Source organism: Lates calcarifer, linkage group LG13, assembly GCF_001640805.2.
Source record: "Lates calcarifer isolate ASB-BC8 linkage group LG13, TLL_Latcal_v3, whole genome shotgun sequence".
In the NCBI taxonomy this organism is placed as follows: Eukaryota; Metazoa; Chordata; class Actinopteri; family Centropomidae; genus Lates; species Lates calcarifer.
This window is the reverse complement of record NC_066845.1, coordinates 21,304,259-21,320,443: the sequence shown is the minus strand read 5'-3', so window position 1 is coordinate 21,320,443 and position 16,185 is coordinate 21,304,259.

Genomic DNA, 16,185 nt, shown 5'->3' with positions numbered 1-16,185 from the left:
AAACTTGACATTAAAATGCACAATACAGACTTACAATAATTCCCTTTCAAATAAAAGTAAAAGACATAATTTATTACTATCACGTGTGAAGTCTGGACCACTGACAACACGGCCTGTTATGCAAGTGCACACATCACAGTACGAAGGTTGTTAAGCAGCAGGTGAGTGTTCTGTGTTGGTTGTAGTTACATGTCAGTTTTGGCTGAGACAAACTTAGGAAGTGACAGTGACAGACACAAATAATAATTAAAATTTCAGTGTCATAAATGAATGGATGTGTTGGTCAACACAATGCAGAACAAATTGCGTCTTTCTATTTTTGATTTAATTAATGAATTCAATTTTCACCCACTTTTATTTATTTATAGTCTTGCACACAGCATGTTTAAGATCTACCTACAGATTTTCAGGTCAGAGAACTGTGAAAAAAAAGCTTCAGCTTGAGTTTCTTGGAGTAGCTCATGGTGGATTTTGATGTCTGCTTTAGATCATTGTCCTGTTGTAGAAGTCAGCTTCCTTCCTTTCACTTTCACTGCCTTGACTGACTGCAGGACATTTGCATTTAGGATGTGTTGATATTTAGTGGAATCCATTTTTCTCTCTATCTCTGCAATGTTTCCTGTGCCCCTGGCTGTCAAACAACTCCAAAGTGAAACATTTCCATCCCCTTTCTTGACAGCTGGCAATATGTTCTTTTCAACAAATGTTGCTCATCTTGTTCTCAAAATATGCCTTTGGTGATTATGGCCAAACAGTTCAATTTTTAGTAATTTCAGTACTATTTTGGCTCAACTTAAAAAAATTACTCTCTTACTCCTAAGTTTATTTTATTTTATTTTTTATTTGAAATTTTATTTTATAATTATTTCTCTTACTTGTTTGATTGTTAATGAATTAGAAAGAAATTATCTATTCAAAGTGAAACACAGTAACACACACCAGCTAACATGCAATATTGCTGACCAGTTAGACACAGTAATGTTAGCCATTTTATAAAATAAGAAGTAGTTGGCCTTGTTTACTGTTGACAAATGAGCGGACACAGCTTCAAAGAGATTCTAAAAATATAATTATTTCATTCTGTTCAGAAATTTACATGAATAAAGTGTTTACTCAGCAGAATGAAATATCCATCTAACCATCTGTTAGCCATACCTATGAGCAGGAGAATCTAAATATTTACCAAAGTACCTGAGGTTTTCTCCTTCATGAGCACTCAAGCTTTAATTGACATCACACATAGAGGTTGCAGTAAAGTATTCTTGGATTGATGTGGTTTCTGAAATAAAAGCCAGAATTTCTGCACAGATTTGCACTAGAATAAAAAAAATGCTCTTTGCTTTCTATATCCTTAGAGAATCCACATGAGTTATTATTCCACTTAAATCTGTTGTGAAAGAAGTGATTTGACAGATAAATGTAATTCAGGATTAGTGAACTGGTTATTCACATACATATTATTTCAAATTTTATGCACAGTTACTACAACTGCAGGAGATTGGAGATTTTGGAGCTTTGTAGTTTGCACCCACATGTTGTACCACATGGGGGCGCAAAATACAAATACATGGACAGAACATCAGCATCCCAGTGTTGTTATTACAGTGGATATAATAGGGCTTTTGCATGGATAACATTTCTGTATCATTCCTATCTTGTTAATCATCTCACAAAAAACAAGACTTCATTATTATTTAAAATGAAATTGGTTGCAGGCATTAAAACCATAGATCACAGGAGTGGCCAGTTGACCATAAGCAGTTGGAATCTATTGTGAAAGACAAAAAAGCAACATTAATTTCATCATAAAAACAAGTAAGGAAGCACAATATGGATCTGACTGCAGTGGTCTTTATGCACAGGAAGACCACTGCCCACAAGTGAAGGAATGGATTCTCCCAAAAAACTTGAAACTGTTTTGTTTAAGTACAGAAGTATAAAATGTTATTATCATGACTGGATGAAAAACAAAAACAAAACATGCATACTGACTTAACATCAGTCTTTCTCAAGATCGAACCATCTCAGACAAAGATAAGTAAAGTAAATACAAGTACTGGGATAGACTCCAGCTCCCCAGTGACCCTTAACAGATAAGCAGTATAGATAGTGAATGGATGAATGAGTGTTTACCCTTCATAATTCATGTCCAGAAATGGAGATATGTGAAATGTCAATATCTTGTTAAGACCTCTTGATTACGGGGACCAAATACTGGTACACCCTCTACATTTACAGTAACTACACATTACTTTTTCCTTACTGATCCAGTGAAGTACAATTCTAGGTAAAAAAAAGTATGGCTGTGTAAGTCTCTTTATTATGTTATGAGATTCAACCTTTCAGTGGCTACAGGAATCACAGAGAGTCTAGTGCACAATATCTTTGTTTTAAGCAAATCTTAGAAAGTGAGTAACCAGGACAATCTTACCAGACTGAGACCAAACCCAACCACAATGTAGTCAACAAGAACAGATTCAATGAAGTTAGAAAAGCACAGTGGTGGAAGAGGTAATCAGATCTTTTACTTCAATAAAAGTACCAACAAAATAATGGAAAAGTACTCAAGAAAAAGTCCTGCATTCAAAATCCCTTTGCTGCTCCACTGCAACTCATTTCTTATTACATATTACAATATTAGATTGTTAATACTCATGTGTCAGTGTGTAAGCAGCGATTCACTGTTCACACAACTGAAACATGGCAAAGGAATCTAATTAGACACTGTTTTTGGGTCATAAAAATGCTGGTTTAATTTAACAATGGGTTGTACTTTCAAAGTTTATCATCATTTAATGAAAAGTAACAAGTAGCTATAGCTGTCAGATTCATGTTAGAAAGAAAGAACAAACGCTGCTGGAGCTCTTTACAGGCAGCATCATTATTTGACAATATCAGTAGTTCGTGGTTGTGGTTGCTGGGCTGTATGCTTCTTTTAAAATCAATGAACATGCCTCGAGATAAAACTCAATACACCAAGATGAAAAATCAGCAGGTGCTTTTATAATTGTAAAAGCCATAGTAAACACTAAAATTTACCAAAAGAGTGAATTTATAATGAAAGTCTGTTAAATGCAAGCATAGATTCACATTGTTCAACTAATGTATTTGGTTTAGACACAGCAGGGGCTGTTAACTTAATATCTAAGCCCATGTTAATTTAGCTGATTTCTCAATGGGAATGCCAAAATGGTAACACAGACTCGTCCACTTAAACAGAATCTCTACTATGTCTCATCCAAGATGTTTGAAGACTAACATCCATTAGAAATAATGGCTCTGCATCCCTGAGTCCTTATTATGTCATCCTACTAGCAGCGGTTTGTCTATCCCCTGGAACCCCTACGAGCTAATGTCTTTCACACACACATCTGGTAAAGATCTCCCTGCGTCCCACTGACAGACCTTCTTCTGTGTGTATGATTGAAGATCAGACTGTAAATTGTATTCTGTGGCAGTGAGCATGAATGGAAATTACATCCATAAAAAAATAATATGTTAAATGGTTTATATATTTGGATGTTCTCTCTACATTAAAACTAAAAGGTTCAAATGCATACATCTTTAGTTTTACTGTTACTTTTACTGTTCAGAAAAAAGAAAAGTAGGTATAAGGTCACAAAACTTGTTTCATACATGAAGGGCCATGAAAAGCTTTGAGGTTAAACATGAAAGTAGAACTCCTCAAATATCCATCTTCATTTTGTTCTCCATGTGGTACATAAAAAAACCCCAAAACATTGCTTGAAGTATTTAAGCAAGTAAATCCTTACAAAGAACCATTTTTTGGTTTTTTCTTGGAAAGGTTGGAAACTCTGTCGAATGCATAGCTTCAAAGGCAGGAATCATCTGAAGTAGCCAGCACCATTGGAATTGAGGAAATGACCAGTGACAGGCACTCAGGAATACGGTGAGTTCGAGGAAACATTACCTGCCGTTTCTATGAATGAGGCTATGGTTGTTCATACAGGCAGATCTTTGTGAGATGTGCCCTCCAGTCCTCCACCGATCCAGGTTAATATGCTGCCTTAAACTATCCAAGCTGGAGAGATAATTGAGAGGTTTTCCTAGGGTGCAGATCTCATTAAAGGAATAAAGGGCCAGTAGTTGAAATGTGGATTCAGTGTAGTTCTGGAATATACAGTCCAGACTGTTAGCATTTGGACAGTTACACCTTTTTTTTTTTCATTCTTTAAGTTCTGTTTTACTTACAGGTAGTTGTTGACTTTGGTAATGTTGTTGTTGTGCAGAGAATAATCAGAAATCTACAGAACATGTTTATACAGTAGCCACAGTATCTCAGTTTACATTAGGATACCGTACCTTCATTCTTTGAGCCTCTTTATTATCATCTTTACAGCTAAGCATCCAGTTTTATGGATATGAACTTAATCCAGGCTTCTGAAATCAGGATATGATGTTAACATTACCCGCACATGAGCTGGATACCAGAAGCTGATCATAACCAGAATGCTGGAGCAGCTGTGTAATTCTCAATTCTCAATACAAGGACAATATTCTTATTTCTGATGGAGATGGTTTAGTTGTTATGTATTTATCACCTGACATGGTAGCCTACCAGTGCATGGTGTACACTTTTACCAATTTGCACTGCTCCCAGTGTAGGGCAGTAACTATTTGCATTTAATGGGGTTATGTAATGAAATAACAAAATAAATGTAATTGTAAATATCAATTCTTTGTTTGTTGTTTTATGGAACTGATGCAAAAGGCTTGATCCCTACTCTCCCACCTCTAAGTTTTGTATGCTGCGTCTCTGTGCTTTGTTGCTCAGTAGAGGGCAGACTTGTTTCAATTTTGGCTGAAACACAAGCACATATATGAGTGACTTTAATATGGTTGATTTTCTTGTGTTTATTATCCCACAAAACCTTATCCTGCTTCATGTATGGTTAACAGATCAGTTCTAATCTGTCCCTCTAGTGTATTTCTATTGTTTAAAACACCCTCTAACTCAATATGTGATTCACTATACCCCTGTGTGTATTGTTAGAGCTGTGGAGGGGAAAGATAACCTAGTAGACTGATGTAGTTGTAGGGAATGATTAATGTTGTCTGACACATTTGCTCCCATCCATCTATCTACCCATAATCCCCTCCTTCCCTCCCTCCCATCACCTCCTCAGCATGGTCACCATACCCCAGTGTGAAAAGGCATTGTGGGTAGCGGCCTTCATCCTTTTTTTTCCCCTCAGTGAAATCACTTTATATTCACAAATATAGCAATGATAGTGGTTATAATCTGAGAAACATTTAATTATATTAACATTATTAGTAGGGCCTTATTAGATTAGTTATTTGCTCATTCCATTAGCCTTGCTAGCCATTTTTTAGATAGTAGAAAAGTAAATATTGATTTAGCAATTCTATGGTTGATTACAATGCACAATAAGGGTTGATTTGAAGGTCACAAGACATCTAGGACACCGTTGTTTCACCATTTAAATGACTAGAACAACTACATATTGAAATAAACACAAACAGTGGTTGCCAGATTACACCTGCCTAAAACTTGCTGTCTGATACAGCTGTGTTGGATCCCTACCTTTAGGCTATCAGTCTTTGTTTAGAAATTGAAGTTTCGACTTTAAGGATGAATGAAGTTTGTGGTGCTGTTGAACTGCCTTGCATAATGCTGAGATGTTTCTAATCTTCTGTTCACCCAGTTGAATCAGTGAAGGTTGACTAAGTATTAGAAGCTGTTAAGTCATATGTAAACTTAAAGTTTTTCAAACAAAGTTAGCTCAGTTTTAATGTAGATGTTTGGCAAGATAATGAGGTATGCATTACAGTGTTTTAGTAAACATGTTATTTTATTTCATTTTATCACAATTAACATAAATATACATTCAACAAAGTGATTACTTAAGTCTAAAGGGATACTATACCCAACCATGGGAAAAAAAAAAAAAAAAAAACTTGTAATGTGTTTCCAGAGACTGTGTGAAGTCCAATAAACTGCCTCAAATGATGTCACTTGAGTCAGCAAACCTCTGTAGAAAACCTCATAACACAACACTGAACTGTCGATGGTCAAGTTGCATTGTGGATAATGAGACACTGGGCACTGACAGGGAAGAAAAATGTGTTGAATAAAAAGATGATATCTGTACTTTTGCTTCATTGATTTTTAACCCAGACAAAGAAACAAACAAAAAACATTATACTGACAATATTATAAGAATGGCATGAAAAACTGGAATCTTTTACATGTGATATATTGTTACTCTTACCTACCTGGAGATTTACCTTCTCAGGAAGGTAATCAATTGGCTGAGTTCCCCAAGGGAAAAAATAGAGGCACTTTCACTATAGAACAGCTTTACCCTGGGATCAGGAATAACGATAGATAAACCTACCATGAAATATGTATCATGAAATATGTATCAATAAATTTCTTACAATAAAACTCTTACTATTGTCTTTTTGAAAAGTTGTATTAGGAAGTTTTTTGGGACAGAAGTTCTTTGTAGTGGAGGCTACATATATTGAGTTTTACTATCTCATTCCCCTTAGTATCTGTCCTGGCAGAGATTTACAGGACTTATACTCAGTTCTTATGTTTGTCTTAGATCACTTTTTGAAAGACAATCCCTTATTGTTATTGCTTTTATGGGCCCTTGAGAAGACATACCACACTGTTCTATTTGTCTTTGGGCCAGTAGCTGTTTTACTACTCAACAGAAATAATGAATGGCAATCGGGAGATGCTGCTGAGCACTCAGCAGGTAGAGTTTCTACCTGCTGTATTGTTCATTATTTTCAGTAAAGAGTTACCTACTGAGAGTGGGGTCATTGTAAAGTCTGCAGATGTATGTCAGCATGCAGCGAAATTAACAGAAGCTGATTTACCACGTTCATGTATCAACCGTCAATGCTCTTTAACCCATCATTAACATGGGGCCCCATGGCTAGACAAATCCCACAGGGTGGGCAGGCGTGGGTGGTGGAGGGGGATGTTATGTTCTGTATTTATTTAGGTTTTCTTCATGTTTCCATGACTTCTTTCCCTTTTAGCCCTGGATGTTCATGTGGTTTTGTGTGGCTCCATGTGGTACAGCATCACTCTGCCACTACAGAATTTCCTGTTTGGGCCACCCTGACACAAAAAATGCCACAGATAAAAAGCATCCATCAAACCTTCGGATGTCAGTGGCCTACATCATGCAAAGTCAGAATGTGGTCACCTCAAAATGGAAGAATGTGGCTGACCTGTTGAACCAGATGGTGGAGAGTAAGGCCAGGGTCATGTTAGGGTTCACCTCCATGGACATGCAGAAGCTGTGAAATACCTCTGTCAGGATTTGGTGATTCCCCAGAGAACACAGCTATCACATGGCACCCCAGGTCAGATTACTGCACAGATGCATGAGTAAGAAACCACAGGTGGTTCTGCAGCTTTCTGCAAGTCATTGTTTGTGTAGGCTGGATCACACAGGGCAACAATGTGATGGTGAAAAGATGTATTTCAGAGATGAAAGTTGGTTAGAGTTGGATATAGGCATCGCATCTCTGGGGAATTGGGATGATAAAGCAGCTGTCTGAAGACACTCAGTGGAAGCAATTTTTCATTTATAACAAGGAATATTCTCCACAGAGCTGGTACTGATAGCTTGAAACCTATTGTATTTTGTTAGAAATGCAATGATATTCCTCAGGTCTTCCACTGATCAAAGCAGTGCAGTAGGTCTTCTTGGGACAGTTGTCTCAGATCCTCTGTCGTTCTTTTCTTAACTTCTGACACAGACTCAAAACATGTTCCTTTGAGCACAGATTTGATCTTAGGAAAAAGTCACATGTTGCTAGATCAGGTGAACAGGGAGGGTGATCAAGCACTCTGATTTTTTGGGGGGCCAGAAACTGCTTTATTAACTGAGAGTGCAGTGTGAGCTGGTGCGTCTTTTTTTTCTCAATGGAGGCTATTTCTGCTCTCATTCTTATACTGAGTCGTCGATCATTTCAAATGAGAATGGACACAAACAAGTTTGTTTGGTGCCAGGAAATTACAGGCACAGACAGAAAATTTCTTAAAGCTGCATTTGCCCCCTGGTATTGTGCAGGTAAATAGAGCACCTCTCCATTATGAACCATTCTATTGTTCCACAGATATGTTCTTAAACCCATTAAGTGTGTTCTCTGGGTGCTTGTGGTGTGCTGGCATTTATGCTCTTACAAGGTCTCTATTATCTCAGTGGTTTGGTAACCATCATCCCTCTCAGATCGCCTTGCAGTTGGCTTCTGTAGAAGCTTGGGTCTGTCTGTCTCTAGCTGGTCTGGACTTATAGGAGGCTTTATTTCATTACTGGAAGCAGTATCCTCTGTGGCCCAGGGGCCTCTCACTGGGGTTGTTTTTTCCTTGTCAGTGGCTATGGCTACCGTACCGTAAGGACTGACATTTATGAAACAAAACAAAAAAATCCTTTATCAAAGAAGAAACCTGTGATATGGTTCTCATTATCACACCTTCTGAACCTTCAATTTATGAGACGAGCTCAGCACTGAACAGACTGCTACACAGATGTTTCTGTTTTGTGAAATGAATGCCTATTGCATATAATGTAGAGGGATGTAAATCATGTTTGGTCGTTTAAGACATCTAATTTGGCCTTCTAACTGTGGCCCAGTTAGTGGCACGACTGTGTGTTTAATATCTTTCAGATGTATGTAACCTATTTAAAAAATATAAGATTCATGTCTTCACCTAAACAGGAAAATGGGTCACAAACTTTTCTACCCCTGGTTCCACGTCTTCTTCTAGTTAATTGTTGCTTCATTCCTGCCGCTCTCCATTTTTAAACCAGTAGTTACTGAATGAAAGATGTTGTAAAGTGATGTAACTCCATCATAATTAAACCAAAGCAGTGTGGAGCAGTGGGTCATTTATGGAGTTCTGGCTCTCATATCTTGGGCTGCATACAGGCTGCCTTGTGGTACTGGTACTAGCAGACAGTCCTAAGGGCTGAAAAAGATGGTTGTAATTTCATTTTTCCACTAATGTTTCATCTACACTTAATATTGTCCCATTAGTACTGCAGAATTGCACATCAGGCAAACCACCAACCTGCGATTGGTGTATGGTCCACCCTACTTCCTGAGTCACAGCTGCCCCAAAGGAACTTTACAAGTAGGCTATGTCCAAACAACAGGTGTGTTTGGAAAGTGTCTGGGTGTAAGCCAACAAGCCATGAAAATTGCTTGTGAGTTGGTCTGAGCAGCTGAAAATGCAGGTAAACCTACTCCATTGAATGCACTGAACAGTAAAATGTCATTTTTGTTTTTTTGTCTGGAATACACTCTATACAACATGTTGACTAGCGAGCTTTAAGCTTTAAGTTTATACTTATGCATACACCGTTGTTTGCATTTCTAGCCTACTTGTGTGCTGGTGTGTCACTCTGCAATTACACTGCAACTACACTGTGTTGAGTTCCTTCATGTAAGTAATGTTGGAGTTTGAGCTGATGAATGTTGAACAAAAGTTACTGCGATGCAGAAAAGAGAAAAGACATGAGAGGAGACGGTGTGTATGACCAATGACTGAAGCAGAATACAGGGTGAGTTTTCTGTGCCTGTCTGGCCTTTGAGACATGTATGAACTGGTACAGGCTGACCAAGCGGACCAATCATGGATGTTGTTGCACATCAGGCAACACTGTTACACAAAACACTGCACAAAAGTACAAATCAGCCTTTAGAGGTGTTGGTAGGTGTACTCTGTTACCTTCAGACACAGGCTCTGTGTCTCCATTTCCAGTCGACCTTGGATTATAATATATCCTTACTTAAAATGACACATTTAAATGTGCTTATTCTGCCTTTTCTTACAATGTCAGGGAACGACTGGCTTGTGGAAAAAATGACAAGCATGTTCTTACTGTTCCTGACAGTTCCAGAGAAGGAAACAATTGAGCTTTATGAAAGGATCTTTGACATAGATGGGTTCTCCGGACAAAAGCTTGGAGACAGGTAGTATGCTGGGATACATAGTTGAAGAAGGTGAATGATAGAGTTAACAGCTATAAATCTGAAAATGCTGCCTCCCTTTCAGCACTCGCCTCTAAATTACTGTCTTGACACTAACAGCTTTTTTAAAGATGCTTGTATGAGCTGTGACCTTACAGCTAACTTTAAGTGGCTATTCATGGCCACTTGCCACCACCAGACATGCCACCATTACTTAGCTAACTTTTACCTTTCAGTGTCACAGGCACTGTTTTTAATAATGCAAAAGACCAAATGTTCTGTCTTTTCTGCTGCTGCTTACAATATAAAGAACAGTGTTTATGCATTTCAAGCCCTCCCTATAGGCTTTGATCATTCACGTTCAAAGACCAGTGCACTAAAAGCACCTGGATCTTCCTCATGGTTTATAAGGTGTAGGTGTGTGGCAGAAATGATAATAATAGTTATTTTCTTTTACTGCTGTTTGAAAGTTGGGTGTCAATGTGGAATGGAGCATCTGAACATGACCACTAGGTTGCAAGAACAGAAATGGTATTTAGGATTCACAAGAGATTAAGAAACATTGTATGGGCTGATTATTTACATTGTATTTTAGGTATCAAAGAAATTTCAGTAATAGGGCCAAGACCAAGAGTTCTTTTCTCCATAACTGCATGTGTTTCTAAGTGAGGCCCATCCATCCAGATACTTTTTTATTGCTGCTGTAAAGTTGTTGCAGCCTGAGCTAATGGCATTTACCTGTGTAACCAGTACAGAGACACATATTGTATTTCAATCAGGGAAGACACCACACTTGTACAGATATTTATTTCAGTAATTAAAACATCCTTGACATTGACCCCATCAGTGAAATCAATTTATAGGGGTGAGACCCTGTAAAATGCAGTCATTCTTGCGATCCCCCAAGGGAGCCATAGACACTGGTGGTGGAGAGGAGAAACAGCATGCAGTGACAGCAGCAAGGCTGCATTACTAGCCAGGGGCCCCAAACCCTTTAGGCCCACAGGCACCAGCTTAAGGGTGTGGAAATTTGCTTGCTACTAAAAAGTACAATTTAAACTCCAGTGATTCTAGGCTGTGGTAAAGCTTCCAACTGAATAACAATAATTTAATGATAGTTTTCCCCATAACATCAAAAATAAATTAATGCTCAACACAAGCAGAGCAGGGTGGTGCAGGGATGACATATTTTTGTAGGCCAGCTGAGAAGTTAGCATCACCGTGGTTCCCTCGACAAAAAGCCAATGGGATTTTTTTTATCCTAGGGTATTGGATTATTGCCAAAAATAAGCTCTGGTAATCAACAAAACTTTATGAAACTTGCTCAGCAAGATGAACACCACTTTTCTGATTTTTGAATTTTTTGATATAAAAATGCCTTTAAAATATACAAAAAGTAACAATTGATTAACTACGTTTGTAGCTGGAGGTGTCTGGTGGTCTGTGGGAAAATTTTTTTGGGCTGCAGGGGATTTTTTTTTTTTTTTACTGCGCAACCACTGTGAAAAAAACATAGTAGTCAAGCTGTAAATATTCATATATATCATATGACAGATATATGACAATTCTTTTGTCCTCTTGGGCACAACAGAAACAAGCTGTAAAAAATAGAATGAATGAATGACATATCACCTTTTAAAATTTATATGGTGAATTTGTTAGTAAACCATTCCACATAGGTTGATGATTGAAATGATGAGAGCAGTGAGACTATGGATTTGTCACTAGGGAAAGACCCAGTATAACAGTGTGAATTGTGCAGAAGAAGCAGAAAATATCTGTTCAATAGTAGTGTCATTAGCTTTAACCCTAACCCTAACCCTAACCCTGTATACAACATAAGAGATAATTTATGGTTAAAGTGGAACTACAAAGTGGTGAGATGGCACATTGCATTCCATAAACATACACTGAGTGGCAATGGGGGTGAATTCACCTCATGTTAATGCTACATGATTTCCTGTGGCTCACCACAGAACCAGCAGTTCACTGGTGTGGCTTGAGCACAAAGGCTCTCTGTTCTCAGAGATCTTCTGTACTGCCAACTGAGAATGACCTCTACAGGCCAAAGACTCTGACTGCTGGCTGCTCTGGGACCCTCTGGTTTGGCCCTGCTTGGGGCCTAGGTATTGTACACTTGCACAGAGATATTTCTAGACATCACATTTGGTAATTGAACCTTTAACCAGCTTAACACAGAGCAACCTCCCCTCAGGGACACATCATGTTCCTGACAAAATGGCCCTTTTGACATCTAGGGGGCAAAACTCAAGGATGACTGTTACACATAAAGTGTGGGAGGCTATCATCATAACAAAGAGGCATGCAGTTCAGTGGGGAGCCATGAACAAGCAAACAAGGGGGGTTTGCAAAGGCGAGTCGTCAGACTGGGTGGGGAAGGTGACTAATACTTTCCCTGTCCTCAACAACTTGTGGTGAGGTGCCCCTGAGTCTGTATCTTGCCTCTCAAGTGCTCTGGTGAAGCTGCTCCTCAGTCAACAGTAGAAGTCTGGTTGTGGTGGAAACTTGTGTTTGTGAATATTTCCATTCACTCACTCGGCAGATGCTTTCATTCAAAGCCACTTACAACAGCATTTACAGATTGGAAGAGCTGGGGACTGAAACACTGACCTTCCAATAAGTGCATGAGCCTCCTGAGGCATAATGCTATGAAGTATGACTCTGCAGTGCTAATTATTCACATTTTGTTTAATTCTTGCTATATTTTAGGAGCTCGTTGCTCAGTGTTCACATCATTTTCTTTTGATTTTCCTCTTGAAGAAGAGTGCGTTTCCTGTGTCTGGTAAGCCACTGTTTTGCTCATGCTTATCATCTAGATCCATTTACTCCACACAAAGAAGAGTTTGACAAACTTTGACCCACAAATTTGCGTCTGTCACAGGGTTCTTTCTTAAACCTCCCCAAAATCCAAAAATGGTGGAGGTAAGGGAAAGAAAAAAAGAAAAATCCCGGGAAAAACTCACAGGCGTAGTCAGAAGATAATATGGTGCTCTTATATGCTTTATTTTGCCGGCCCCCCCCCCCAAAGTGCAAGTAGTGATAATTTTTTTACAGTGCGAAAATTAGTACCAACCAAAGAAACAATGCAAAAAAAAAACATCAAGAAAAAGTTAAGCTGAATAGAGTTCTACAGTAACTCAGTAAGCATGAGAGGAGGTTGTTACCTCCTCTGCAACCAAACCAGCACTTCCTTCCCTGGGCCACAGCAGCCCCTTATAAACCCATAGCCCCTCCTTCCAGGCTCCAGAATTAATAGGAAAACACATTTTTTCCCCTAACAATGCCTCTAAAGGCTCCACAACACAAATATAAATTAAACAAAAATTAACTGTGTTTTTATAAATGCAGTTCCTTTCATCCACAATGCAGGACTGGAAAATTTCAGAGAAAATAAACGAAGACCAGAAATACATATATCAGATTGGTCACATGACCCCGAAACCCCGCGAGAACATGGCATATAATAGCGGCAAATGCTATGCCCCCGTTTTGCCGCCTCATGCTCCGCAACCGGAACGACTGATATGCCGCCGGTGAGTAACATGTGTAAATGTATGTTTGAAGAGACATAGAACTACCAAGTGTGCACCCCTGGTCGCTCTACTTCAACAAGAATGGGAACATGACTGACTGATTGGAAGGTTTGTTAACTGGGGAAAACGGGATGGATCAGAAGTTTTATGTGTGTGCGTGTATGTATGCCGGTACATGTGTGTGCGCTCCCCGCCGTCAGTGACGGAGCCGCTCCGTCACAGCGTCATTGACCAATTTTAACCACATTGACTGTGCTGAGATTTGAGAGAACAGAGAAATCCAGAACATGGGGCAAGCTATACCACTAACCAGTGTTACTAGATACTGTGTGTCAGCCATACTGTCTACTAATCCCAGTAAGTACTGCAACTAAAAAAAAAAATCCTTGCAACTTAAAAACCATTTTCCTCATGGACCACCTTTATAAAAGAGTCATCTGTAAAACTATTTACAGTACAACTTTTACTACAAACAAGTTCAGTTGTTGCTATTTGTATTGTAAATATTTAAGCCATTAAGATTTAATATTTGAAAACCTTTTACTGGAAACGAATGGGGGCCATCTTGGAAATGGTTGTTCAGATCTTACTTTAGATCTCAAAGCCATGACGCAAAGTCAGTCTTTGTATTGATTTTGCAAGGAACCAAGAGCACACCCACATTAAGCTGCTTAAATTCGGAAACAAATCTTTTTCTCTCAGTTTCAGGTTAAAGCTGCGGTTTTTTCCCCCCAAACCAAAGTGTTTCAGTGTATATGGGGAAGAGTGAGCTTTTTCAAAATTATAATGTAAGCTGGCATAGTGAGGGTATGTAATCAAACTAAAAATAGTAGCTGTTTTAGCAGCAGATAGTAGCATTTTTTGATCATGCTGTCCTATTTTTAACATCATAAATTATAACTTGAGCTATAATTTCTGTTATTCTGTCAAAGTCAAATATTTCAGTCCAGTAAATTCAGTGTTATTTAAATTACAACTCGCAGCAGTCAGTAGAGATTACATTTCAAAATTTTATATTCCTTTGGTGCTGAAATTCATATTACTATGGCTAAGACTTGCTTCTATATGCTTCCAGTTTTGTTGTTTGCCAATTGAAAGGAGGCAAAGAGGAGGAGAATTAGTGGTTTTCATGTTGTTCAGGTGAATTACTGTGGACAGAGGTCTCTGTAAAAATGACCTGGAAATGCTGATGTGCTGATGTGTATATGCTGATGACACCTTCACAAAACAATAGAAACATTTGACTGAAACTAATGTGCATTTTTATCAAAAGACTAAAACTATGCACTTGCATTTGAATTAATTTAAAGAAATTCTATGTTAATTTTAATTTGTTCAAATTTCATTTTTGAAATTGTAACAGGCCTAGTAGCCACTGCCTCAAGTAGTCACTATGTCCCTGAACTAATAGGATTGTGTATTTCGTGAGGACACACAAATACAATTGGTGTTACTAGCCACTAACCCAGTTTTAAGTATGCAGGATGTTCATGCAGAAAGCAGTGAGTAACAAAAGAAAAACAGAAAAACTAAGCCAATTATTCCTTTCTTTTCTGGATCAACTGTTCAATAACATTACTAATGAGTGTGCTCGAGTAGTTGTTCAGCTGACATCATTGTTTAACTATGCTGACCTTGAGGAGATGCTTCTGGTAGGCTGATTCAGATGGAGCTGAGGTAACTTCTGGTGTCTTGCTTCTTCTAGTTAAGACCCTGTGTGGTGACCTGTAGCTGGCCCAGAGTCTGTGTGGGAGGAAATCACATGCAATAAAAGCAGACAGGCAGAGCAACGTGATGACTGATTTGTATCTGTGACACAGTCCTCTTAACATATGCTTATTTTCCCATTGCATCAAGAGCCCTGGGGGAAAGGATTAATCCTCTCTGAAGATTGATAAGACTCTGGATTTCTCTGCGTCCTCTGCTTTTCAGTTCAAAGAGCTACTGAGTTATTTCCAGTGACATTCAGTTAAACACTATACACTGTAAGTACTGTGTACTTTCCCCATGATATCACTTTTATTGTCAGCTATTGAACAGATTTTTCTTTGCACACAAATTGATTTCAGGTCAGGCTAAATTAAGTCAACATATGGCAATTATTACCAATTGGTATCTCCCATTGGCAGGGCTAATTGGAGAGGTCTGATGGCATTCTGTGTTGGCCATTAGTGCTGAATAGGGTTTAACAGGACCAAATCCTAATTTGAGCCTTTGCAGTGATTTATGCTATCAAATTAGGAATTTCAGTGAGTGGGACCAGTTTCAAAGCCTCCCTCTACATCTGTTTAATTGCCACCATTAATCAAAATTAAATCTCCCCCACTGCACCACTGAGCAATTGGATGTCTTGTCTGGAGTCGGCAATCCAATCCCATGGCCCTTCTGTCCCCCTGCATCCACGATTGAGTTTTAGAGTATTGTGAAATTGAGATAAATTTACAGCCAGCTGCTGGTGCTGCTGGTGAGTGGATTTTCTTCAAGTCTGGAACCCATAAAGTTTTGAGATGTAATAACGATGCGGCAGGCTAAAAGAAGTTGTAAGTATGTAGCAGAGGGTCTTAGAGTATGCTGCATGTCAGAGGCAGGCCAAGACCATTCATAGCAGAACAAATGCTTAATTATCATATTTGGCATATCTGCTGAA